The 24,794-nt window shown below is 46.0% G+C and overlaps 1 protein-coding gene across 1 annotated transcript in view; it reads right to left on the bottom strand.

Moving 5' to 3' along the window:
- Positions 1-24,794, bottom strand: part of ASIC2 (acid sensing ion channel subunit 2) — a 312,420-nt gene that overhangs the window by 29,914 nt on the left and 257,712 nt on the right. The window lies entirely within an intron of this gene.

A 24,794-nucleotide genomic window follows, 5' to 3' on the forward strand; every position in this document is an offset into this window, starting at 1 on the left:
TGAACAAAGTTTCCCAGGCCCCCCCCCCCCCACCACCTTTGACCTGTCCTGGATTCCTCCTTTTCTTCGTTGTCCCCAGTGGCTGAGATCTGGGCTTGTTCTCTGTTAGGATTGCCCATGTTAAAAGCATGCGCTTTATAGGTCAAGACCAAGCTGAGTTTGAATTCTGCCTCTGCCACTTTCTTAAGGGATGTCAGAGATGTGGCTGAGTCTCTGTGACCTTCCTTTCTACTTGAGAATAAAGCCTGGGATATTACATGATAAGGTACATGTAATCCAATGATTACCCTTGGCCTTCTGGTCTCTGTTCTATGTTATAAACCCAACTCCTTGTTAAGTTCTACAGAAACCCCACTCACCCAAGTCACTAAAATATATGGAAGATGCCAGAAGGAGTTGGAGCAGGTCTATCTTAGAACCAAGCAAAATCTTTGACCGGAAGAGAGGTCTTTACTACTCCTTCACCTTGCCTAATCCTAGCCTTCTTCATCTTCTCTCCTTCTCTCCTACCTCTTTTTTCTCTCCTTTCTTTCCCCTTTTCATTTCAGAAGCCAACATAGTCCTAAGACGTTTAATCATCCTCTGAATTCTTGGCACATTGCAACATCCTTTCCCACAGAGTCTCACCTTATTATATTTTCCCAAGGAAAGGCAGTTTTCTCTTTAAGAGTTTGCTCTTTAATGTGAAGATTTCTTTTTGCCTTGCTGTGTAACAGTATGAAACATCTCCAAGAGTGCCTGATGCATAAGAGATACTGAATAAACTCAAGTCACAGTTTCACTCCGCGTCATTATTGCCCTGCTATCTCCCTGATGAGGAGGCTGGCTCACAGAACACAACGAGTAGTGGCTAGAGACCTCCTTTGCATCAACAATGCCCAAATAGGGGCCAGACATAGATGCAGCAGTAAAACATGATGCTCTGCGAGGCTGACCCACTTGGGAAGGTTTCAGGTTTATATCCGGAGTCCTTTCTGAGTATGCCAGGCACTAGCTGGTCCTTGACGTAGAGCTGGCCGAGGTGGGGGTGAATCATGGCATTGAGACCCTGATGGGGGTGCTGTCTCTCGTGCATGGAATAAACAAATCAAATTTTAAAAAGTAATTCTGAAACACACCCCAATGACTCGGGGGCACACAATTTTTCTTTCTTCCTCCTGTAGTCTCTCTGGGATCTCTACCTGCATGCTATTGTTGGAAAGCCAGCACCAGGAGTTCAGACACATCTTCATGATTTCGCCAGCAATGGAATGTAGTGGATGGTGTTGTGAGAAGAGTGCTGTTGGGGCTAGAATCGTATCCTCTCTGAGTCTTACTTACCTGTTCCAAAAAGTCAGGGGTCTGAAACATTTGAACTCTTTGAATCAATGTGTCTCGCTGCAATCCGGGGCCAAGAGTGCTAAGTGAGTGGGCAGCTCTCAGATGATTTATCTGGTGTAAATATTTGGCTCAGAACACGTTTTCTCGTTCTCTGTCCAGAGAAACTGAGCAAGATGAGGCCAGTGTGACCTTGACTTAGAGCCAGCACTCTGGGAACAGCTGCCTTGAGAGAGGGGGGGAACAATCCCCTTTGTCATCTGTTTTCCTGAGAACACAGTCAAAGGAGTGTTCTTGCTCAGTAAGGTTTCTGATGATGAGAAAGAGTCCAGCCCAGCCTGAATGGTGTGGTCTCTGGGGGACACAGAGGACAGAAATGGTAATATAGTCTGGGTTGTTACTTTGTTGGCGGCCTCAGGAGGCTTCTGTCAGCTCAGTCCAGTCCTGTGGTCCAACCCAGTTGACCAAGCACTTCATTAACTTCTAGAATGTTCCAGGCACTGGCTGGGTGCTGGGGCTAGAGAGGTGAGTGAATCAGAGTACTTGCTCTCAAAGGGTTCTGTTTGCCTGTTGCCCTCATGCCCCTATCTTGAACCATGTTGCCAGGTCCCTGAAGTCTGCTCTCTCTCTCCTCCCCTAGCCTGCACAGCTGAAGAATGGTGAGAAAAAAAATCATGCTACTACTGATGCGTGGCCCTGTGCAGGGAGCACCTTAAAGTGGATAGAGTCTTTGTGTTTACACTGCGGGGCATGCAAAAGCCCTCAACAAAAGCATAACCTACTGGTGGGCGATATTAACTGGATTGGATCCAGTTGTCTGAGTCAGACAGAAACTAGCAGTAACCTGAGCATTCGCCAGAGAAGGCTAGGAGAGGCTCATTTAGAACCACACGGTGCTCCACAGCTGAAGCACGTGGCTTTGCCTCCCCTACAAAAGAATGAGCACAGAATGGCTTGGGGTCATGGCGACACCAGGTCCACCTGACCCCTGCTTTTGTCTGTCCTATACTTTCTTAATCTATAGCCCTCTCCTTCGGGGTACCTTAGCTCTTTGCTCTCGGGCTGGGGCACCCCTGGTCAAGTCACCTAACTACATTAGCCTCAGGAGCCTATCTCCAAAACACAGAGAATAATCTGTAACTTCTGGGACTCTTCGGAGGATTAAATGAGATATTGGGCACAGAAGCACTTTGCCCAGTTTTATGTATGTGTTTGTTGAGCCCGACTCTGTAAGTGAGGGAAACCCTTATGAAAATCTACCCCAGGAATCAGTGTGGTGGCTGGTCCCATTTATCTGGCATCCCTTTCTTATTCCCCACATATCCGTATCTCTTGTTGATCACTGGATCTCAAGGTCGGGCACATAGTAGGTGCTCGATACTTACTTTTTAAGGAATTATGTTATTTAACTTTATTTATTTATTTATTTAAATTTGACAAGCGAGGGACAGAGTGACAGAGAGAGAGAGAGAAAGTGAGAAAGCAAGCTGCCAGGTCCAGGACTCGAACCCTGGTTGGCCATGTGGCAGTCTGGCGCCCTTAACCACCATGCCACCTGCCAGCCCCAATATTTATTGTTGAATGAATGAAGAAGGGAATTTCCCCATTCTGTTTCCTCCCAGCCCAAGTCCAGAGGACAAGTATAGAAGCCATCCCCTCTAAGACAGGCAGGACAGCTCTGTATTGCTCCAGAGTTCTGTATTTAGGTAGACTTGGCACTGAATGATCTCTGAGTCCTGGACTAGTCCATGGCAAGTTTTCTTGTGTGACTTTGTATATGACATTCAATCTCTCTGGGCATCTCAGTCCCATCTGTAAGGAGAACTGTCCTCTGAGAGGCCCTAGGTTCTAGGATCAGGTGGCCCTTTGAGGTAGCTCATGAGCAATCCCTCACTTCCCCACCTAAAATTACAAGAGTAAACTTCTCTCCTCCCCACCCAGATGGAGGGGAAATCAGAGCCTGCTTTCTGAGCTATAATTTTTGGTTTGATGTTTTTATTGCATCTTGCTGAGTGATTTAAGTGTGTTCCCAAATGACTATATTGTGCTCTTTTTAAACAATTTGAAAAATCAAATGAAATACTAAAACCAAACCCACCAATCAGTTGGTAACAGAGGCAGCCATAGAATCTCAGGGGAGACATGGCCTTTTAGGGGCAGAGTGGTGGTGAGGCAGCCTCCTCACGGCCCCTGACTGATTTCAGTGAGAGTTCAACCCACAAGGTCAAAGCAGAAAGGATAGAATTGGGAATAAGAAAAAGCCATTATAAAAAGATTGAGCAATGATAATTTCTGCAAGTTGGTATGAACCTACTACGTGCCAGGCCCTGTAGGTAGGTACTATTTTTTTAAAAAGAATTGTTTATTTAATTTTATTAATTACTATTTATTTTATTAATTATTATTTATTATTATTTAATTGCCACAGCTCATGTGCACGCATGAGAGAGAGAGAGAGAGAGGGAAAGGAAGAGAGAGAGGGAAAGCAAGCAAGCAAGCTTGAGATTTTAACTACAGTCAGCCATGTGAGATTCCAGCACCTTCACCACTATGCCACCTGCTGACTCCTGGTAGGTACATTTATTTATTTATTTATTTTTGGCGAGGTTTTTGCTATAGGGCATGTGTGCTTGCCAGAAAGACAGAGATAGAGAGACAGAAAAGCGAGAAATCACCTCGTAGGGGGGATGGTCATGCTGTAATCCCTTCTCCTCCACTCTCCTCTTGGGATCTTGGGCACGCACACACACGCACCCTGCGTGAGTTTAAGCCATTGGGTCTGGGACGCAAACCGCGGTCAGCTACATGGGAGTCCAGCGACATACCCATTAGGCTAACTGCTGGTCCCGGTACTTTTTTTTCTTTTTTGAGAGATTTTTGCTATAGGTTGCGTGTGCTCATCAGAAAGACAGAGACAGATAGAAAGACAGAAAGCGAGAAATCACTTCCCGGGGGGATGACCATGCAGCAATCCCTTCTCCTTTTTCCTCTTGGGATCTTGGGAACCCTTGCACATGCACCCGGCATGAGTTTAGGCCCCCGGGTTTGGGACTCGGTTGACTATATGGGAATCCAATGACATAGCCATTATGCCAACTGCTGGTAGGTACTTTTAAGAACATTAATTTCTTAATCCTCTCAATGACCCTGCAAGTGAATGTAGATTAATTGGTGGTGTAGACGCAGCTGATATTTACTGAACACTTACTATATATAAGGCACCGTTCTAAGCATTTTACAGTATTGACTTGTTGAATCCTCATAATAGTTTTATGGGATCACTACTTTTTATTATCTCCATTGTATACCTGAGCTGAGAAGTTAACTGACTGGGCACATGGGTAACAGGTGGCAGAACTAAGATTGTTACCCAGCAGCCCATGCTTTTCACAAATATCTGATATTGCCTTGTGTAATGACAGAATCCACCATGGTGGAGTGGGGTCCACAGGAAGCAGACATAATTATTGGATGGATGGATAGAGGCCATTGCAGATAACATGTGTTCCTCAGACCCCGTTATGAGAGCTATTGCATAAACCCATTGAACAGTTTAGTCCCCACAGCCATATTGCAAGCTAAATATTATAACCCCATTTTACAGAAGAGCAGGCTTTGGTGATGTACTGAATGCCAACTGCTAAGAAGGGGCAGAAGCAGGATCCCAACTCAAATCTGTTTGACTGCAAGGCTCCCGGTTGGGAGTCAGGGGATATTCTCATCTTGGCTCTTCCATTAACCTGCTGTCCTCTTGATAGTTTTCTTCATTTCTTTTTTCTTGTTTGTTTGTTTTTCCATCGGCAGCATCTAGACTCAGAGTAGATAGCCTCAAGGTGTCATAGAGCATAGGTGGTGGGTGCTCCATAAGGAAACCAGGTGGCTGCTCTCCATCTCCCATCCTGGGTATATGGCAGGCATCACCAATCAATCACAGATATGGTCTTAGAACTTATCTAAACACTGTCAGTTGATTGAAATTGGAACCGAAAGAAAACATTCCATTTTGGGAGGCTTCATATGTTGAAACCATCAAACCACACATTGCTAAATATTCACATAGAACAGACAAAACTTATTATGCACTATATAAAATACAGAATGTGCTCAACCTGCTCTCTTGTGAAAGAGTCCTTAACTGGCATTTGGACCAATTGGACCCTGCAGAGAATCACTCAGATGGAATTGAGCGATGCCCTGCTCCTGCACTGGAGTCACACATGTTTGTTTGTTATACTGTTTGGAAAATAAGTAGTAGTAGCAGTGGATATAGCATTTCAATGAGCAACAAAAATAAATTTAAAAAGTGAGTTACCCATGGTTTGTGACTAATAATAAAATAATAAGCTTATATTCATTGCAAAAATGTCTATGAGTGGGAGAGAATGTGACAAGAGCAGAAAATGTGAATTGATTATGCAGAAAGCAAGAGGATTTTTTTTTGTTTGTTTTGAAGGACTATAACTTGCCTCATTCTAACATGACTATCACCTTGGGCTTTGCTGGCTCTAGACAGACCTTTGAAACTCTATAAGAGTTCTCCCAGCTTTGATGTCATGGGGGCAGACAGTTCTATTTTTATCCATCTATCCATCCATCTGTTTACCGCCCATCTGTCCATTCATCTACCCTCCTACCCATCCATCCATCTCTCCCTCTGTACATCAGTCCTCCTACCCTCCTGGACACCCGCCTTCTATGTGTACAATGAACATTCACTGGCACCTAATCTGTTTCGTGGACACCGCTAGGAATTGAGGCTATGGAGATGGGTAAGATGTAGTTCCTAAACAATGGAGCTTACAGTCTAAAAACAGAAGATACGCCCTTACACAAATCACATGTAGTGGAGAGATGGGGCACAGAAGAAGGCATGGCCAGACCAAGTCAGGGGCAGGAAGATACAGAAGACTTTGTCGAAGAAGTATTTTCACCACTGAGCTGAGTCCAGAAAGATGGTGTGGTTCATTAGGCAGATGGGGAGTTCTGAGTAGAGAGAACTGCATGGGCAAAGGCACAGAGATGCAAAGGGCCTGGCCTGGTGTGGGGCCTCAGGCAGTGCAGCAAGGCCGGTAGGTGGGTGAGCACGGCTGGAGTGTAGGGCTCAGTGCCGAGGGAACATATCCCAACACCATATCAGCTGAGCGACTAGAAAATTCTCGATAACGGTTACTGTGAATCCTACACATGCGGTGAATATGCATCACTAGCAGGTCTAGTCCCTGCTAAATTCGCGTCCTCTCCTCCAGTCCCTAATGTTGGAGCTGTCTTGATAGAAGAGCATTTTTAGTGTGTCTGTGCCTGCCGACGTACCATTAGGATCACATTTTCATTGGGACACAATTTCCTGGGCAAGTGCTGTTGGTGCCAGCAGCATGTTCTCAGCAAATTGCCTCGCTGTGTGATTTGCTGGTTGAAACAGGGAGAAAAATGTTCCAAAGATGCAGGTGGGGAGGCGCCTCACCCAGAGGAATGAGCCTGGGCTTTGGAATCATGCAGGGCCAGCCTGGCCACTCACTCAGGCTGACGGCCAGGCACATCACCTCTCGGAAAATCTCAGATTTTCTTCAACCCTGCCAGTCTGGGGCCAGTCTATTGCCTTAGCGCCCCTTTGCCTTTCCCCATGATATAGTTCTGGGGAGATCTTGCCTTCCCCAGCCCTTTCTCTGACCAGCACTCAACTCTAAAAGCTGGAAACCAGTATTTAGAGTCCAGACTGCATCTCTGCCCTGCATCTTCTTTTCTCTTCTTCCTTCTTTTTTTTTCCAGTTGCATTTCTATCTTTCTAAGTAAGTGCCTCATGTCAGCATCCACCCTCCATCATCAATGGAAGAGCCTGGAAGAGGCCAGCAGAAATGACCTCTGTCTATACTAAACTGGACTGTCTCAGAGTTGCTGCGTGCAGCTGTGCAAGGGCACACGTTGTACAATTGCAAGAGGTATGAATGACGCCTCCAGAGAGAATGGAGCAGCCCCGAGCAGCCTGCTTCCCCGGACTGCAGTCCGTCCGAGGCTTCACTCTGCCTTTGTCAGTCGGCTATTTTCAAGCCCCATCATCCCACTGTTTCCCCTAGTTATACATCACTCTGCATGGGAGATGTTCCTGAATGAGTGGGTGGGGCAGGGGGTTGGTGGTGGCCTCAGGAGTATGCTTGTGGGGGCACGGGTTGGCCTTCTTTTGCAATCTCTTTGGAATAGGAGCCTTTCATTACTTTGCTTTTTTTCGATGGGTGTATGAGGGGACTTTGAAAAGTTCATGGAAAAACAGGATTAAAGTGCAAGTTTATTTTGGTGCAAAAATTTTTGAAATCCACACACAGTTTCTTTCATGATACGTATTTTGTGTGAACTTTCGGAAGACTTCTTGTATTTGAAATGAGGTTGGGTCCAGGCTGAAATGTCCACTCTCTGGGATGTCTTCAAGTAGAGCATACCCAATGCATTTGCTACAGTTTTGGCTTTAGCTCCATTCAAAATCTGCTTTCCATCCATCTGGATGGGGGATGGAGGGTATCCATTGTCCTAGGATGGCTTCTGCCCAGGCAGACAGTGTGAGTGAGTGGGTAGATGGGGCTGACAAGGTGCCGCCTGACCAGCTCTGGCCTCTGCAGCCTTTCTACCTCATTCCAGGCTATTAATTACCACCTATTCTTTTCCCCACCCTACCTTAGCCTCCACAAGTTCCAGAACGGATTCTGAAGCTATGAAGGTGAGTAAGATGTGATTCCTGTTCCAATGGAGCTTACAGTCTAGACACAATGAAAATACACATAAACAAAACAAGCGCTATAGTGGGGGGCGGGCATACAAGCCCCAGAACAGAGTCTGAGCTTGGGAGGAATATTATCAGCTGACCTACAAGCTTGAGTCTTATCACTGACTAAAGAAGGAATGGAATGTTTGTTGAGCCTCTGTGTGGGCAGCGAGGTGTCAGGGTTCCTGAATGTGTATCCTTAGGTATTAATATTTTTTTTGGGGGGGAGGGTTTTGCTATAGGGCATGTGCACTTGCCAGAAAGACAGAGAGAGACAGAGAGACAGAAATTGAGAAATCACCCCCCAGGGCGGATGGCCACCCTGCAATCCCTTCCCCTCTGTTCTCCTCTCAGGATCTTGGGCACGCACGCACACGCACCTGGTGTGAGTTAAGCCACCAGGTCTGAGACTCGAACTGCAGTCAACTACATGGAAGTCCAGCGACATAGCCATCACATCAACTGCCGCTCTTTACAATCAGTGTTGAGATAGGGGTCAGATGGCTCCTGAGCAGCGGCTGTTGTATGTTGATACCTGAATGCCCCACTCTCCCTGAAAGGCCTCTGGAGGCCTGGAAGAGAGGTCAGATGAGCCCCAGCTGCCTTCTCCCTACTGCAGCAGCAGGAGGCCCATAGGGCAGAACCAACCGTGGAGCACACCCTCAGGAGCCAGGATGAATTTCCTCCTGTGCCTGTAACTGATTAAGGCTCCTCTGCATTCCTCTGAAGAATCTGTGAAGGCCTAGCAGGGAGGCTTTGTGTATACCAAATAGTCACATAAATAATCTTTCATTGGCCCTTCCTGTAGTGGAGGAATGGTGGATGTTTACAGGCATAAAACGTGTGCCTTCCATAAGATTCAGCAAGGGCGTAATGCAGAAGCTGAAGTATATATGCTCAAGGCATTTAACTCCCAGAAATGAGGGTAAGTTCTTGTTCTCCAATCTTCGCAGCTCAGTTCTGCCCCAACCGGGGTCCCTGCTAGTGTCTAGGCTGCTTCCCTGGTTTTGGTGTTTCTAATACCAGATTGTGTCCCCTCACTTCCCAAATAATTAATTATTGTGGGGAGCTCATTAGAGTTTTGAAAACCCATCTACCCCTGTTAGTTTTTCACACTGTGTTTTCTCTGCTGTTGTTTCTAGAAATACTAGGAAGGCTGAACTCTGGCCACATTCTTCAGGGGCCTGGAGAGGGCCACACCTATATGCCATCAATCTTCCTAAACAAGTGACCTAGCCTCAGTAATTGTGGCTTGCTTCTCATATTCTGACTCTGGTGTCACATCTCATGATGATTAGTACACTCCTTTATCTACGTTAAGGGGAAGCTTAAACTTCTGTCGACTCTAAGTTTTAAACACAGCCTTGGTCTTCTAGCCAACAGCAAAATTAAAAAAAAAATCTCTAAATGTAGCTATGACTTGTAAGCCCCTGCTTCAAGCTATCTCACCTTCTTGGGCCAAACCAGTGGATACCTTCCATGTATTGATTCACAATGTGATGGCAACTCTGCTGTCCTGAAATGCATACAAGACCTACTATGACTCAGCAATGTGAAAACCCCCTTTCCAAACCTCCTTGAGTTTAGGTCCCTTCAGGATATGGTTACTCATGTTGGCTTGGGATAAACCTTTGATATTTGATAGAGTCTGGTTTTGCTGTTAGCAGCTGCAATCCTTGGCACACTGGGTCACGTTTCTTACATAGGTCAGAATTAGTCTACACTCTTGAAAAAACTTTCTTTTCTACTGAACGATTCCAGTTTTGTATAGCCGAGCTGGTGGTCTGGTGCGGCTCCGGGTAGTAGTTCTAAAGCCCATGGGTACATGCACAAAACCCTCTGAAGGGGAACTGGGCACATGCTATCCTCTCCTAGACATAATCCTGAATGTTTTGACCATTAGGAAAGACTGCAACAGGAAGATAAATACCCCCGCCTCAGAGCTCAGCCATTATTACCTGTTACAGACTGAACTGTGCCCTACCTCCCAATTCACAGGTGAAGCCCTAACTCCTAATGTGACTGCATTTGGGCCAGTGCCTTTAAGGCAGTAAATAAGATGAAATGAGGACGTAAGTGTAGGGTCCTAGTGTCCTTATAAGAGGAAGAAGGGACTCCAGAGCATCAGAGCACTTTCTCCAAATGTACACCAATGAAGGCCAAGGGGAAACATAGCCAGAAGGTGGCCATGTGCAAACCAGGAAGAGAGCCTTCATCAGGCATCGACCCTGGCACCCTCATTTTAGACTTCCAGCCTCCAGGATGTTGAGAAATTAAATGTCTATTGCTTAAGCCTCCTAGTCTGTGGTATTTTATTAGGCAGCTAAGTGGACCAAGACAATATCTAGTGCCTCCTACATAGACAGACATGCTTCTGTTTGTGAACCAATAAAGCCACAGGTCCCAGGCATGCCAAGGCTTTCCGATTTCTGTTCACTAGAGTTCAGACCTTAGGGCACTGAGGTTATCCAGTGAGCTTGAACTTGAATGCATCTCTCAGGACTAACCTGTGGCCAGGAAGAACATTGACAGTAAAACCCAGGTAAAGAGCTTGATTTCTGGATGCCCACCTATATCTTAAAAGGGTAATTATTCACATTTCATAGAAGAAGGAATTAAGGCAAGAGAGGTCATGGCACTTGCCACAGATTACACAGATGGTGGTTAGTCTCGTTCCTAAAATATCCTTCAGGTCTGAAGCCTTAGATCTTAAAAATCTGACCAATGAGCCCAATACCCTCAGACAGAGATTTTGCTGGGTCCTGTGGTCCCTTCCTAGGGCCTGGAGTCCCAGGCTGGGTTTGGGTCTGTCTGACAGCATGGAGCATGCTGTGGCTACACAGAGGACTGTCAATCAATGTCACCTGAGAGGAAGGGTCTGGTACCAGGTATTATTAGGTCCCAGGGCAGGGTGTCCTGCCCTCCTGGCTAGGCCCCAAGAAGGACATGTACCCTTATCTCCTCAGTGAGAGCCCAACACAGCAATATCAATGTTCATATAGGATATCACATGGGCTCCTAGGAAAGACTGTTTGGAAATTACAGAGGCAGGAGGGAGTAGGTGATGTACCACATGAAGCCATGCAAAGACCTTGGAATAGGGCAGGTCTGGATTCCAGTTCTCATGTCTTTTCATCTGTAAGAAGGAGACACTAGTACCATCTCTGGGGTTTACTCTGGAGATTGAGGATGGCCTAGGAGAGTGTTTGCACATGAAACCCAGCAGGTTCATAGTCAATATTTGGGGGTTCATAGTCAATAGCGTGGTGGTAAAGGACAAGACTATGGCCCAGGCAGAACAGGGTTTGTTGTCTAGCTCTCTCAGTTATTGCCTAGTTTACTCATTTATAAATTGGAGCTAACAATACCTACCTCACTGTTTGAAAACATCTGTATTTTATCAGTTATAAGATGCATATATTTCCACACTCTCACATGTTTGCAACACCATCTCACAAGCTGCCTCTTAGCATCATGTTAGGGTTTTTATTTTTATTTTATTTTATTTTCTATTTTATTTTTGGACAGGTTTTTGCTATAGAGCGCATGCGCTCGCCAGAAAGACAGAGAGAGACAGAGACAGAAAGCGAGAAATCATCCCCTGGGGGGATGGCCACACCACAGTCCCTTCTCCTCCATTCTCCTCTTGGGATCTTGGGTACACACGCACACGTGCCCGGTATGAGTTTAAGCCACTGGGTCTGGCACTTGAACTGCGGTCAGCTACATGGGAGTTCAGTGACATAGCCATTACGCTAACTGCTGGTCCCAGCATCATGTTAGTTTTTTTAAAAAATTATTATTATTTAAAAAAATTTACTACAGGGCTTATGTGCTCACCAAGAGATAAAGGAGAGAGAAAGAGAAAACAGGAAAGTGGCACCCCTACCCTGGTGGTGGTGGGGGAATGGTCACACTACAATACCTTCTCTTTCATTATCCTCTTGTGATTTGAGCATGCACACACATGTGCCTAGTGTGTTTTTCAATCCGCCTGGTTTGAGACTCAAACTGTGCAGTCAGCCATGTAGGATCCAGCCACCATAACGACCACGCCACTGGCTGGCCCAGCATATGTTACAGTTTAAATGGTAATATTTTTCTTTCCTTTTATCACATAAAATAACATTGACCCTGACAGTTGTTGTTAGCTTAGAGTTGATGAAATACAGACCATGAACTCCTGGTTGCAAAGGGCTCAGCATCATGCCTACCAAGCAGGTGCTCAGGCAATGGTAGGAGTGTTGTTATTATTGCCTTGGGCCATGGGCAAGCTTGAAAGTATCACTGAGCTTCACTTTCCTTATCTGCAGAATTGGAATAATTGTCTCTACTTTGCAGGGCTAGAGGGAGTATTAAATGAGATTAACATATAAACTGAGGCATCTACCATATTTGGCACATAACAGGGATTCTAAAATGTTACCCCCCCTCCCCAGCAAAGACCTAAGGAAAAACGGTCTTCAGATTTTTGGCACTGAAATGGGGTGGAGAAGGGAAGAGCATAGAGGAGAGTTCTCATGCTGGAACTCTGGTCCTGCTGGACAATCTGACGCTTGCTCACTGTTGCCCTCTAGTGGTCTCAAGGAACAGGGCAAACTTAAACCAAATGGGAGAGGGTTAGGCAAGCCAATGGTGGCAGGCAACCTTGCTCAGCTTGAAGACTTTGACGGAAAGCCTCACGTCCAGGCTTGTGGATTGCAACTGAGAAGATGTAACTTCTGATTCATCTACTGAGGTTCTCCTAAACGTGAATATGGCCACTGGGAAAATTCCCCAGATTACAGATCTAAATGGAGAGGCCATCCTCAGCCTGCACTCCCCCCTTAGGAGAGCACGTGTCTATGCAAGAGACATGTGATGAGAGGGCCAGGGTCAGCTTTTGGTTGCCAAAATGGAGCGGTTCCTTCTCTGATATGTCCGGGAGCCACAGTCTGGAGTGAGATCCATGTGAGCTCGTGTTGAATCCTCTCTACAGTTCTCAGTGTCCTGGACTGTGAAATTAATACATGTGCAGGTCTGTCATACAGCTGGTGCTCCAAAAGGTTAGGTCACCTATCCTACCTCCCTTGGATGCTTTGGAAGGAGTGTCAGAAGAAATCATAAGCAATATTGACTTTACAAAATGCTGAGATGTCTTTCCTGCTGCTCTGACAAAGCGGTCTTTGAAGTGAATCTTTCCCTGCGAGTCTGTAGCATCACAGATGAGCAGATGCAAGTGGCTAGACGAAGAAGTCCTGGAAGCTTGCCTTCTACAGAGGAACACATAACTCCCATTTAAGCTCTTGAGATTGTCTGGCTCCTTGAGATTGTTCCAGGGCCCTTGGCTCTCCTGTTTGGTCACGGGGAGACTGGCATATGGAAACACTACGATGGAGTGGGGAAGGGTGTGGGAAGGTGGAAGCCTGGACTGCAGCCCTCTGGATTGCGTCGATTAGATAGGAGGTGGGTACGATTGTTATCCCTGCTGTACAGTCCAGGAAACTGAGGGAGAGCCGTGAAGATGCTTGTCCGTGATCTCGTCGTAGTAACAGTGGAGTCAGGGTTAGGACTTAGACACATGATGCTGAAGCCCTGCATCACTATCCTTTAGTCTCCACACTGAGGTGGCCCTTCTCGTCTAGTCCCTGTGATGGCCACTACTTCTAGAAAGGAGACATTTTTCATTAGAATCCTACTAAGAGGATTCTATCTCAGGGTGCCTTGCCAAAGGCCTCCTTTCTCACTCTCCATGTGGGACAAACATATTGTCACCATTTTACACATGGAAAGACTGAGGCTCAGGGGGATGAGTGATTTGAGAGCATCTAGCATGTCAGAGGCAGAGTTTGGATGAGAGCCCAAGTCTTTTGATTCTAGGTCTTGCCATACACGGAACCAGCTGTCTTGCCTTCTCAAGCCCTGTCTAGCTCTTTCTGCAGCACTGCTCGGTTATTTTATTTTATTATTTTTTTTTGAGAGGTTTTTGCTATAGGGTGCGTGCGCTTGCCAGAAAGACAGAGACAGAGAGACAGAAAGCGAGAAATCATACCCTGGGGGGATGGCCACACCACAATCCCTTCTCCTCCATGCTCCTTTTGGGATCTTGGGCACACATGCACATGCACCTGGTGTGAGTTTAAGCCACCGGGTCCGGGACTCGAACCACGGTCAGCTACATGGGAATTCAGCGACATAGCCATTACGCTAACTGCTGGTCCCTTGCTCGGTTACTTCTTTGAGGGACTGAATAATCCCATACACTGGGTGCTAGAACCCTGAGATGACCACCTAACTGTCCATAGCCCTGTGGATCCAAGTTTTGCCTCTTCCTGGAGCTTTTAAAAAACTATAATAAATGAAATTATTGCTGGGGTTTTCCAGTGGATCCCATAAGCAGGAACCTTCCTTAGGGATTGTGCTGGGAGTAGAACCATTGCAGGTTTGAGTCAGACAGTCTCATCATGAAATGCAGCTTTATCACCTGCTGGCTCAGTGACCTTGGGCAAGTTATTGAGCCTCTTTGAGTATCAGTCAGGTCTGTGTGTGATAGGAATGTTATTCTCTGTCTTGAAGAGGCTTTATGAGATTATCCATGAATAGAATCTAGCACATTGCCTATATGACATATAGCAGGTTCTCAATATAGCAGATCTTGTCCTTCGTGGTTGGCAAAAGTGGCCAGAAAATTTTGTTTGCCTTAAGAAAATCCAGTTTGTAAAATTCACCCAGACTTGGGTCAGCAGTGATTATTTCAATCATTAAAAAAATTCATGATTTTTGCAAAGGGTTTATTCAGTGTGTTTTTAAATGGCAGATACAGGTGAGGCCGCCATGCCTGTTCACAAAGCATTAGCTACTTGACAGCGATGTTAGTGGGAAGAGAAGAGCAGAGCCCACATTGTCAAAAGCTAGGACTAGGAGTCACTGTCTAGTAGAAATCAAATAGGATTGGAGAAAGAAAAAAAAAAAGTCTGAAAGAGTAACCCAAGGAAGAGATTTCATTTATAAATACCTATCTCACCCTTTTCCCCGGCAACTCATTCTTTAGCTGTTCTTCTCAAGATATAAATGCACAAGTCAGGATGCCGCCCCCCAACCCCCCAAGTTTGCTCCTAAATTTTAAAAGCTCAGTGACAAGTGATTGGAATGAGGCTTCACAATGTAAGATGCCAAGGTTGTAATTGTTAATTCTTCTGACTGTAATTTATCCTGCCATCCCTTTGGGTAGCTAAACAGCTTTGATCATGAGTTGCCCAATTGGCATATAAGTCTTGTTGATGAATTACTCTCATTCTCCCAGTCCTTTCTCTGGGCTGCGGTAATTCTTGACAACTGCCTCATAGCCTCAGTCTCCTGTGGATGTGGAAGGGAAGAGTCATCTATTAAGAGGAACACACAGAGAACAGAGAGCTCCTGGCTTTGGGGAGGTTGGAAAATGGAGGATAAAGTCCTCTGTTTAGGATGGAGAGGCCAGGAAATAAGGTGGTGGACAAGATTTGTGCCCTATGACACCCAGGTATGAGATACTCTTGCTTGTTTGGGTCTTTGGATCAGGGATGGCTGGATAAATCGTGCCCACCAAGCTTCAGTGAGTATTCATAGCATCTTTATTAAGAAAATGCTGGGACCAGCAGTTGGTGTAATGGCTATGTCACTAGACTCCCACGTAATTAACTGTGGTTCAAGTCCTGGACCCGGTGGCTTAAACTCACGCCGGGTGTGTGTGCGTGCGTGCTCAAAATCCTGAGAGGAGAATGGAAGAGAAGGGATTGTGGTGTGGCCATCCCCCCGGGGGGTGGTTTCTCACTTTCTGTGTCTCTGTTTCTCTCTGTCTTTCTAGCAAGTGCATGCATCCCCTAGCAAAAACCTCTCCCCCCCAAAAAATAAATAAATAATAAAAAAGAAAAGAAAACGCCATGTGCTGAATTTATTTATACTTTTAAAAAATTTTACTTATTTATTTGAGGGGGAGAGAGAGATTGATTGATCGATTCCCAGCAGGGTCTTCTTGCTGCGATCCACCCCAAGTCTCAGCTTGTCCAGATCATAGGCACATGCATATGTGTGCTCAGAGAGGTCTCAGGATGAAAACTCAGTCTTTCCTATGTGGGTCCAGTTATATTACCATAGGGCCACTGCTTGGCATCTAAATTGTGAATTTATTGCACAGATAAACTAGGGCAGTATGGTAGAGACTGAGTGCTTGAATAATGGAATTCTCATCTTCCTGAGCTTGCTGTCTTTCCCACTCACCTAACTCTAGGGACACATGACTAGTTCTCATCAGTGTGATGTGGTAGAAATGATATGGAACCTTTTGGCTGAGTCAGTTTAGAGTAGATATAACTTGTTTCCCCAGCTGATGGCTACAGAGAGGAGTTTGAAAACCTGGAAGCACAAGATGGGAGAAGCCTAGATCCCTGAATGAGTGCATGGAGCAGAATTCCACTGCCAATTATATTAGACTGCTATATGAATAAAGAATAAACTTTTATTATGTTAAATCATTCAGAAATTATGGTTGTTACAGCAGTTAGTATCCTCTATTGAGTGAAGAAAGTATTTAATTTATTTATTCATTTATTTATTTTGGAGAGGTTTTTGCTACAGGGTATGTGCGCTTGCCAGAAAGACAGAGAGAGATAGAGAGACAGAAAGTGAGAAATCACCCCCCAGGGGAGATGGCCATGCTGCAATCCCTTCTCCTCCATTCTTCTCTCAGGATTTTGGGCACGCATGTGCACCTGGCGTGAGTTTAAGCAACCGGGTCTGGGACTCGAATTGTGACTGACTACATGGGAGTCTAGCAACATAGCCTTTATGCTAACTGCTGGTCCCCAAAGAAAGTATTTTATTTTAAAAGATAGGTAAAAATTTAAACTTACTGAAATCTCTAGTGGTGATCTACCCTGAGTTAGAAGGTGGTTTCGATGAACTAGATAGTATAATGAAATTCAGCTCATAACTTGAAGAAAATTGTGTATACAGAGACTAAATTTTTAGATCTGATACATTGTTCCTGTTGGAGGTTGGTATTTTAATAAAAAGACCCTGAGCCCTTTCTCCTCTCCCTCAGCCTTTACTGGGTATGTGAGCAGGTCTTACGGACTTTCTCTCTCCAAGTTAATGTACATGTGCCCTCTTCTACACAAGTTGAAACTGCCCTCATCACTCTCTTGGATTATTGCCGCAGCTTCCTAACGGGCCCACCATCTCCCTTGTATTCCCGCCCAATCTTCCTAAGATGTAGACTAATCATGTTTTCTTCCTACTCAATAAAGTCTAAAGCTCCTTTTCTTCAGGAGCCTCTTCATGGCCTGCTTTTCTGTCTTTATTCTCATCTTCCCCCAAACCATCGGGCTCTCATAGCCTCTTCTTCTTTGCCCTTCTGCTTCGCTGCCTGGCTTGCCTTTCCGGCTTGTCAACCTGCAACCACCAGGTTTCTGCAATCTCCTGTTTTCGAGGCTCCATCGTGTCCCTCTGCCAGGAAGCCTTCTCCATCCATTCTTCCTGCCTTTGCACTCTGGTATCCAGGCTTGAATCTTATCCTGACACTGTAACATCTTATTGTGCATATTGGCTGACAGGCCCACCTCCTATTAGCCTTCCGCTTTTGGGGCTGAGATCTAGGGGACTGTTTTCTCTTCCCCAGGGCTGGCCCAAAGCTAGGGCTCAAATGACCAAACTCCTGGACTCCATTGCTGCCAAGGCAGTTGCCATGGCTACATTCTTTCCCTTGTGCCTCAGTGTGCCCATAAGTAAAATAGGGGGACTGCTTATCAAGGGCTAGTCCTTCCTGGTCTTTAAGGGCCTTTTCAATTTTAGCATTCCAGTGTTTTATGATTTTACCACAACGCAGCGCAGTCATGTGAGGGAAATCAATACTAAGAGTTTTTCCTGTGCTGTGTCTGTACGAGCCACAATTTTTCAGAAGACTGTCCTCGGGGGTGCATGTGGCTTTCAGCTTTGCCTGACACCAGAGAGAATTTATCATTACAGAAAAGCTTATGGTGCAGGTTTAGCAAATGTGGCATCTCAGGCGTTCTGGCGCTTCATTTATCAAGTAAACACGGCTTCGTTATTTAGACTTCAGTCACTTGGCTCATAAACTATCACTCAGATATAAAAACTGGGGTAAGATGTCCTCTTTTATTGACCTGAATGAGAAATGGGCATGATCAATTATGCCTCGGTATCGGAAGGTAGGTCATTTGCAGTCTTGCAACTTGTTACACAAGCGCGGGTGTGATGTGGGGAGGGTAGGAGGAATTCTCAGCGTACTTCATGCCAAGCCATTAGCAGGCAGAGGGAGCTCAGTCACCATCAGCCACATGGCCTTGGGCACTCCCTCTCCTCCACCCAGTGACATCAGCCCTCAGGTCAGGGCTCTCCTCCGCACATCTCCCAGGAGGATGTCAGGGTGGTTCAACTCCCTCCCAGCAAGCCGACGACACAGTGCACGAGAGTCGACAGTAGGCCATGGAGTTGCATTCATAGATTGAACATGCTCAAAACAGTGAGAACGTGGAGAGTTTGTTATGAGGCTGACAACCTTTTTATGCCAAATGCCTGACCTTGGGTATGTGGGATGTGGTCCCCAAGGGCTGCCGTGTGGGAGTTCTTGGGTACCTTCCATTTACGCTCTCCACCAGTTAGCCCAGTTGCCTCCTTTAGTCCTCCTGCCCCAGAACTCCTCATTCCCCAAGAGCTACTCCTGCATTTTGAGGGTCCCTGAGGTCATTAGTCTCCTGAGAAGCTCCCGCTCCTTTGTGCACTTCACGTTTCTATATTAAGGCTCAGTGTCCTAATGTGCATTTAAAGTCTTGCCACTTCCACGAAGCTTTTCCTGGCTTGTCCTTCTGCTCTTCCTCTTCTTGATGCCTGTCACAGTTCCTGTCTGGTTATTGTGTGCTGAGTGGACACAGCCCTGTGCTACCACTTATCTTTCTGTGATACAGGATCTTTTCTTTAAAATAAAAGAAATTCCTCCCTCCTTTACACCCTTCCACCTTCCAGAAAGACAGGCATCCCAACTTTACACCCTTCCACCTTCCAGAAAGACAGGCATCCCATACAGGGTCCTCAGACCTCAACTGTAGTCTCATCAGGCCTGGATCATGGGCACACACCTGTGCTCAGCATGCTTATGGAGGTCCTGGGACATGAACTTGGGACCTTTTCCATGTGAGTACAACTGCACTACCACTGTACTACCACCTGGCCCCTGATATGGTATCTTTCCATCTGTCCCAAAAACCACAGGGTCTTTAGAAACAGTCAGCTTGGTGGTTCTTTCTGCCCCCAATTTCACCTGGTGCAGGGCATCCTGAAAGTTCCCTTCAGTGTTTGTTGCATGGTGACATAAGAGAAGAATGATTCCTGAGGTTCAAGTCCAGATCCTTAGACCCGCCTGCCAAGCCCTACTTGATCCAGCCCCACCTGCCTCCCAGACTCTTTTCCCTCCACTTCCTGACCCAGGATTTGTGCTCTACAGTACAAATTGCTCATAAGCTGGATCTCCCCTCTGCTTCTTAGGCTATTCACAAGGCCTGGAATACACCCCCCCCCCCTTCACACAGTAAATTCTTACCGATTCAGAAGACGAGTTTAGATAGCAGCTCTTCCAGGCAGCCTTCCCTGATGCTCGAAGTTTGCCCGAGGACCCCTCCTCTGGACTCCCATAGCACCTGGGTTTCTCCTGTCCCGTCACTACCACAGGGTTGTAAATACTGGCTCATACATTGGCTGGCCTCTCCCAGCAGACTATGAGCTCCGAGGGTGGGGCCACGTGTTAAGCACCTGTGAGTTCCCAGAGTGTGTAGATGCTCAGAAAATAAATATTTGTTGAATTAATGGATAGATGGATGGATGGATGGGAGGACGGTTTGAAAGGGGGGCTCTAGGGAATCTTGTTGGGGTTGGAAGTAAGAAGATACAAGGAAAACAGAAAATACAGACATAAAATTGAGGCCCATGGGCAGAGATGAGCAGCGAGGGTGAGACTGGGGGTCAGGGAGCCAATGAGGTGGAGGGTTCTCAGAGTGAGGGTCAAAGAGGACCATGGGCTCTAAGGGTGAGGTCCAGGAAGGAAAAGTGCCAAGTGAGGGAGGGTTGTGTCACACGGTCAGCAAGGGGTTAGAGGCTTGTGTGGTCCCAGTCCCAAGTCTGCCATATAAGAAGGGTGTGGTTGCAGCTACCGTGGTCCCTTCACTCCACCTCTGGTTCTTAAGGACCTTCACATGGTCTGCCTTCCTATTCCCACTTGGAACAAGCCACTCCTCACAGCGTATGCAAGCATGAAAAGAAATGGAGCCCCATAGCATCGTATTTATGGTGAGTGAGGCTCTGACTGAGTGTTCTTGGCAAACAAATTTGTGTGTGTGTGTATGTGTGTGTTTGTGTTTGGTGGAGGGAGAATGTCAACAGCACTTCTGATTTTAATGTGCTAGAATTGTGTGTGTGTGAGTGTGTATGTCTGTGTAAGGGATCCTGTTGAAAAATGCAGGTCCTGAGTGGGCCCTATAGCCTAGTGGTTAAAAGGATTGGATCCCACATGGTCGAGCATGTGGTTTGAATCCAGGCCTCAGTGACTTGAAGAACATGCTGGGTGTGTGTGCATGTGTGTCCCAAATCTTGATAGCATGGAGAAATGGAGGAGAAGAGATTGCAGTGTGGTCTTTTCCCAAGGCTGGATCCTTTCTCCCCTTCTCCAAAAAAAACTATCGAGTGCGTGTGCCCTCTGGCAATCAAAAAGAGAAACAACCAAAAAAAAAAAGAACAACCACAGGTTCTGATTCATTAGGTGTGGGTGGGGCTGAGACTGGGTTTCGGACAGGCTGGTGCTGCTGCTGATGTTACTGGTACGTGGATAAGACTAGTAAAAAATTTCAGGCCTCTCTATAGGGCTCGACGAATGTACTCTTTGAAGAAGATTAAGATAGTCCACACTGAAGGCTACAGAATCACGGAACCATGGCGTTTTTAGAAGATGTGAGTTGGACAAGACAAGACATTTTACCATAGTTTATCAAATCTAAAATGCTAACTGTTGTAATATGCACCATTATTCTGTATATGCCGAGAAAAAAATAACAAAACAAAAGCTTTCCAATTAATGGTAAGAAGCCAAAAATTGTCATACACAGCTTGGCTTCAGGGATGTTAAACTATGTGACTTGGAATGGAGGGAATAAGCTATCTGACTTGCCCCTCACCCTCTACTGCTCTGTGGCTGCGTGGCTGGCCAGAAGCTGGATGGGCACTTGCTGAGTTTCATTTCTCCTAAGGCCTAAGAAGGTGCTTGGAGGGACCAGCAGTTAGTGTAATGGCTATGTTGTTTAATTCTCATGTAGTCGACCGCGGTTCGCATCCCGGACCTGGTGGCTTAAACTCACGCCGGGCGCGTGTGAGTGCGTGCCCAAGATCCCGAGAGGAGAATGGAGGAGAAGGGATTGTGGCATGGCCATCCCCCTGGGGTGTGATTTCTCACTTTCTGTCTCGCTGTCTTTCTGGTGAGCACATGTCCCCTATAGCAAAAATCTCTCCAGAAAAAAAAAAAAAAGGTGCTTGGAGAGCATGCCTAGGTCCAGGGAGAAGGAGGGAGGTGTCTGTGCATCCACCAGGCTTCATGGATGTGCTGAGATTCCCAGCTCGGTCTTGCTGAACCCGTGGAAAGGATTCCTTTTTTGTTCCTTGGCAGCATATTTCTACTAAGAAACATCAAGCCAGGGCTTTGGGTTCTTTAGTTTTCTGTTTTTATATTCAGGACATCCTTTTCTTTCTATTCATGAAATTCGTAAGTTAAATTGAATCCCAGATGGCACAGTTTGAGCCTTCCCGCCCTTGGCCTCTCTTCACGGGAATCAGAAGAAAAGCAACTACTCCATCTTCTCTCTGTCTTGTCTCCTCCATGATAAATGGGAAAATTAGCTGAATAGCAGAACTAGATCCCCCAGGGCAGCAGTTTTCACCCTGTACTTATCATCAAAATCACCTGGGGGTACTTTTATAAACCACAGATGTTAGGGGCTCATTCCAAAGATTAGAATTCGGTGGTTCTGGCAAGGGGCCCAAGATTAGTATTTTTTGAAAGCTCCCTAAAGAATTCTAATCTTGCAACTAGGTTGAGAACCATTAATCTAGTCCAACCTATTCGACAGACGAGAAAGCTGAGGTCCAGATAGGCCAAGTGACCTGTGTCTGGTCATGCAGTTGGCTACAGAGGTTGTCTTAGACTTCAGTTGTCTGGATTATTTTTGGATTCCTTATTGAAAGTTATAACCAGCCCATCCCACTGAGCTTGGCACAGGTGGACATGCCAACCTACCCAAAGACACGCTGCAGCTGTGTGTGTGTGCATGTGTGCACACGTGCATGCGGAAAAACCCAGGGAGAAATTAGCAGTAGAATTTAGAAGGGAATTGAAGTGGAAGGACTTCAAGTTAAAAGCCTCTAGTTAAAAATGGACAGCTTGATACCGTTGGCTTGATCATCAGGTCTGACAGTTCCTGGTTGGGGGATGAGCAGACCTAACTTCCTACTCACCCAGATAGGACTCAGCCTCCTTTAGGGAACAGGCACATGCCCAGGGCTTACAGCTTTGTTTCCCAGACCTAAGCCATGTGGGTGCTCTGCATGGACCCTCTCCAAATTCCCTGCGCACGGATTCCCACAGTCAAGTCCTGGGTGTTCAGAGCTGGTGGCCTGGGCAGCTCCATAAAGTTTACTGGCCAATGAATGACTCATCAGGAATCAATATAGTTCCTATTTTGGACTTCCCTCAAGAAGAAATTAATGGGCAGAAGAGGCTATTAAATTACAAAGGAATGAAATACCCCATTGAGCTGGTGTCTTGAAGCAGGTGAGCTGCTCTGATGGGAAGGCGCTGAGAGGGTTTTCAGCCCTTCTCTAGCTGCCCAGAGTTTCTTTCTGTAGCCACAGAGGGGCTCGGATGCGCTTCACTTATGTCACCTCCCAGAGCTGCTAATGACCATCTGTTGAGGGACCAGGCCAGTTTTCTTTGATCTTTCTCATCTTAAACTTGCTTGTTCACTTGTTCTACAGTGTCAACAGGCCAAGTGCAGGTGTGTGTGTGTGTGTGTGTGTGTGTGTGTGTGTGTGTGTGTCTTTTGAAGGAGGTAGGGAGGGCATGAAAACAGCAGAAGAGGGGTCATATTAGGGCTGTCAGCTTCAAGACGCAGGGCTCTAGGCTCAGTGGGTTTAATCATTCAGTACTTTCCAATCATTCAGGACTTTTCAATTTTGGGGTACACCTGAATCACTGGGAGGTTTGTTAGAAAGGCAAATTCCTGGGCCCCTTTAAAGAGTCTGATGTAACAGGTGTGGGATGAAGCCCAGGAATATGCCTTTAACCTACTTCCTAGCTGGTTCTGACACACATGGAATTTAGAGAGCAAGTACAGGTTAGGAACACTTTAGACTAAATGTCAGGGTGATAAGGACAGTGTGAGGTCACTTCTCTGGACCTTAATACCTGAACTGTAAATCAAGGGGGAAGGACTGGATAAACTTTAGGTACCTGTCCTTTCCCTAAAAAAAAAGGTCCCTGTCCTTGCCCTACCTGTCCAGGAAGGTGGATGTGAAGGTAGTTGCTGAAAGCCAATGGAAACCAAATCAAGTTCAAAATGCTGAATAATGTGTGTTTGCAGCAGGGTTGGCTCAGCAGTCATAACTAGATGCCAGAGCCCAGAGTCTTCCAAGGCTTTGTGGGTGGAGGAACCAGTTGCCTTTCTGAGACAGCCCTCTGGAGAATGAAAGAAAAACCATTTTCCAGCAGAGACTCAGTGGTTCTCAATCTAATGCACAGAATGGTTCTGGTCTGTGGTCTTGCCTCCGGGACTGACTTAGGCCTTCAGGTCCAGAAAGAGACTATGGTTCAGGTTGTTCATGGTCAAGTCAATCCATTCAAATAACCCAGTCATGTAGTCATAGCCAGCCCAGTTCCAGGGGTCACCTGAATCAACACATTTTTATCCGGCATTAGAAGTGGAAGGCATTTGGAAGGGCATAGAGGGCAGAGACTGTACTTGCTCAGATTCAGAACAAAGAAACTGGGTGTGCCTTGCTTCATAAATCTGAGTTTTCCAGTAAAAGTTAAGCACACATCTTTTTTTTTTTTTTAATAAATTGATGTAAGTCTGTTTTTAAGAAATGGTATACTAAAATATTAAAAATACCCCCAAACTATGCAGGGATGCCCTCTGTACAGCCCTGAAAGTCCCTGCATCAGGAATGATAGTTAACAACATATAAGTGACCAGAACTTTACAAAGGATTTTCATATACACAAGCTTATTTATCCTCATAATAACCCCTGGGAAGTGGCTAAGGCAGGCTGATGAACCAATGGCGCAACTGTTCAAGGATGAACCTAAAGCTGGAATGTAGGTCTCCTCTCTTGATGCTCAGAGTGTGGCAGACTGGAAAAGGCTCGGTTTGTTAGGTAAGAGTAGATTTTCACGTGTAGTGATTTTTTTGGCATGCACACCTGTTGTGCGGCTGAGTGATTGAAAATATCTTTATTTCACTAATCTACATGCAGCATCTGTAACTGGTTTCTTTCTTTCTGAGAAGTAAGCAAACATCTTTTGCTTCTTTTTATTGCTTCACTTTGACAGAGCCCAGGCCATGATAAAGCTTTATTGTTGGCAGGCTCTGCTTTTCCTTGTCTGGGGCTGTCAGCTATCCAGTAACCATCTATCTTCCTGTGGTCTTCTATTCCCTC

Source organism: Tupaia chinensis, unplaced genomic scaffold (genome assembly GCF_000334495.1).
Source record: "Tupaia chinensis unplaced genomic scaffold, TupChi_1.0 Scaffold000407_1, whole genome shotgun sequence".
Classification (NCBI taxonomy): Eukaryota; Metazoa; Chordata; class Mammalia; order Scandentia; family Tupaiidae; genus Tupaia; species Tupaia belangeri.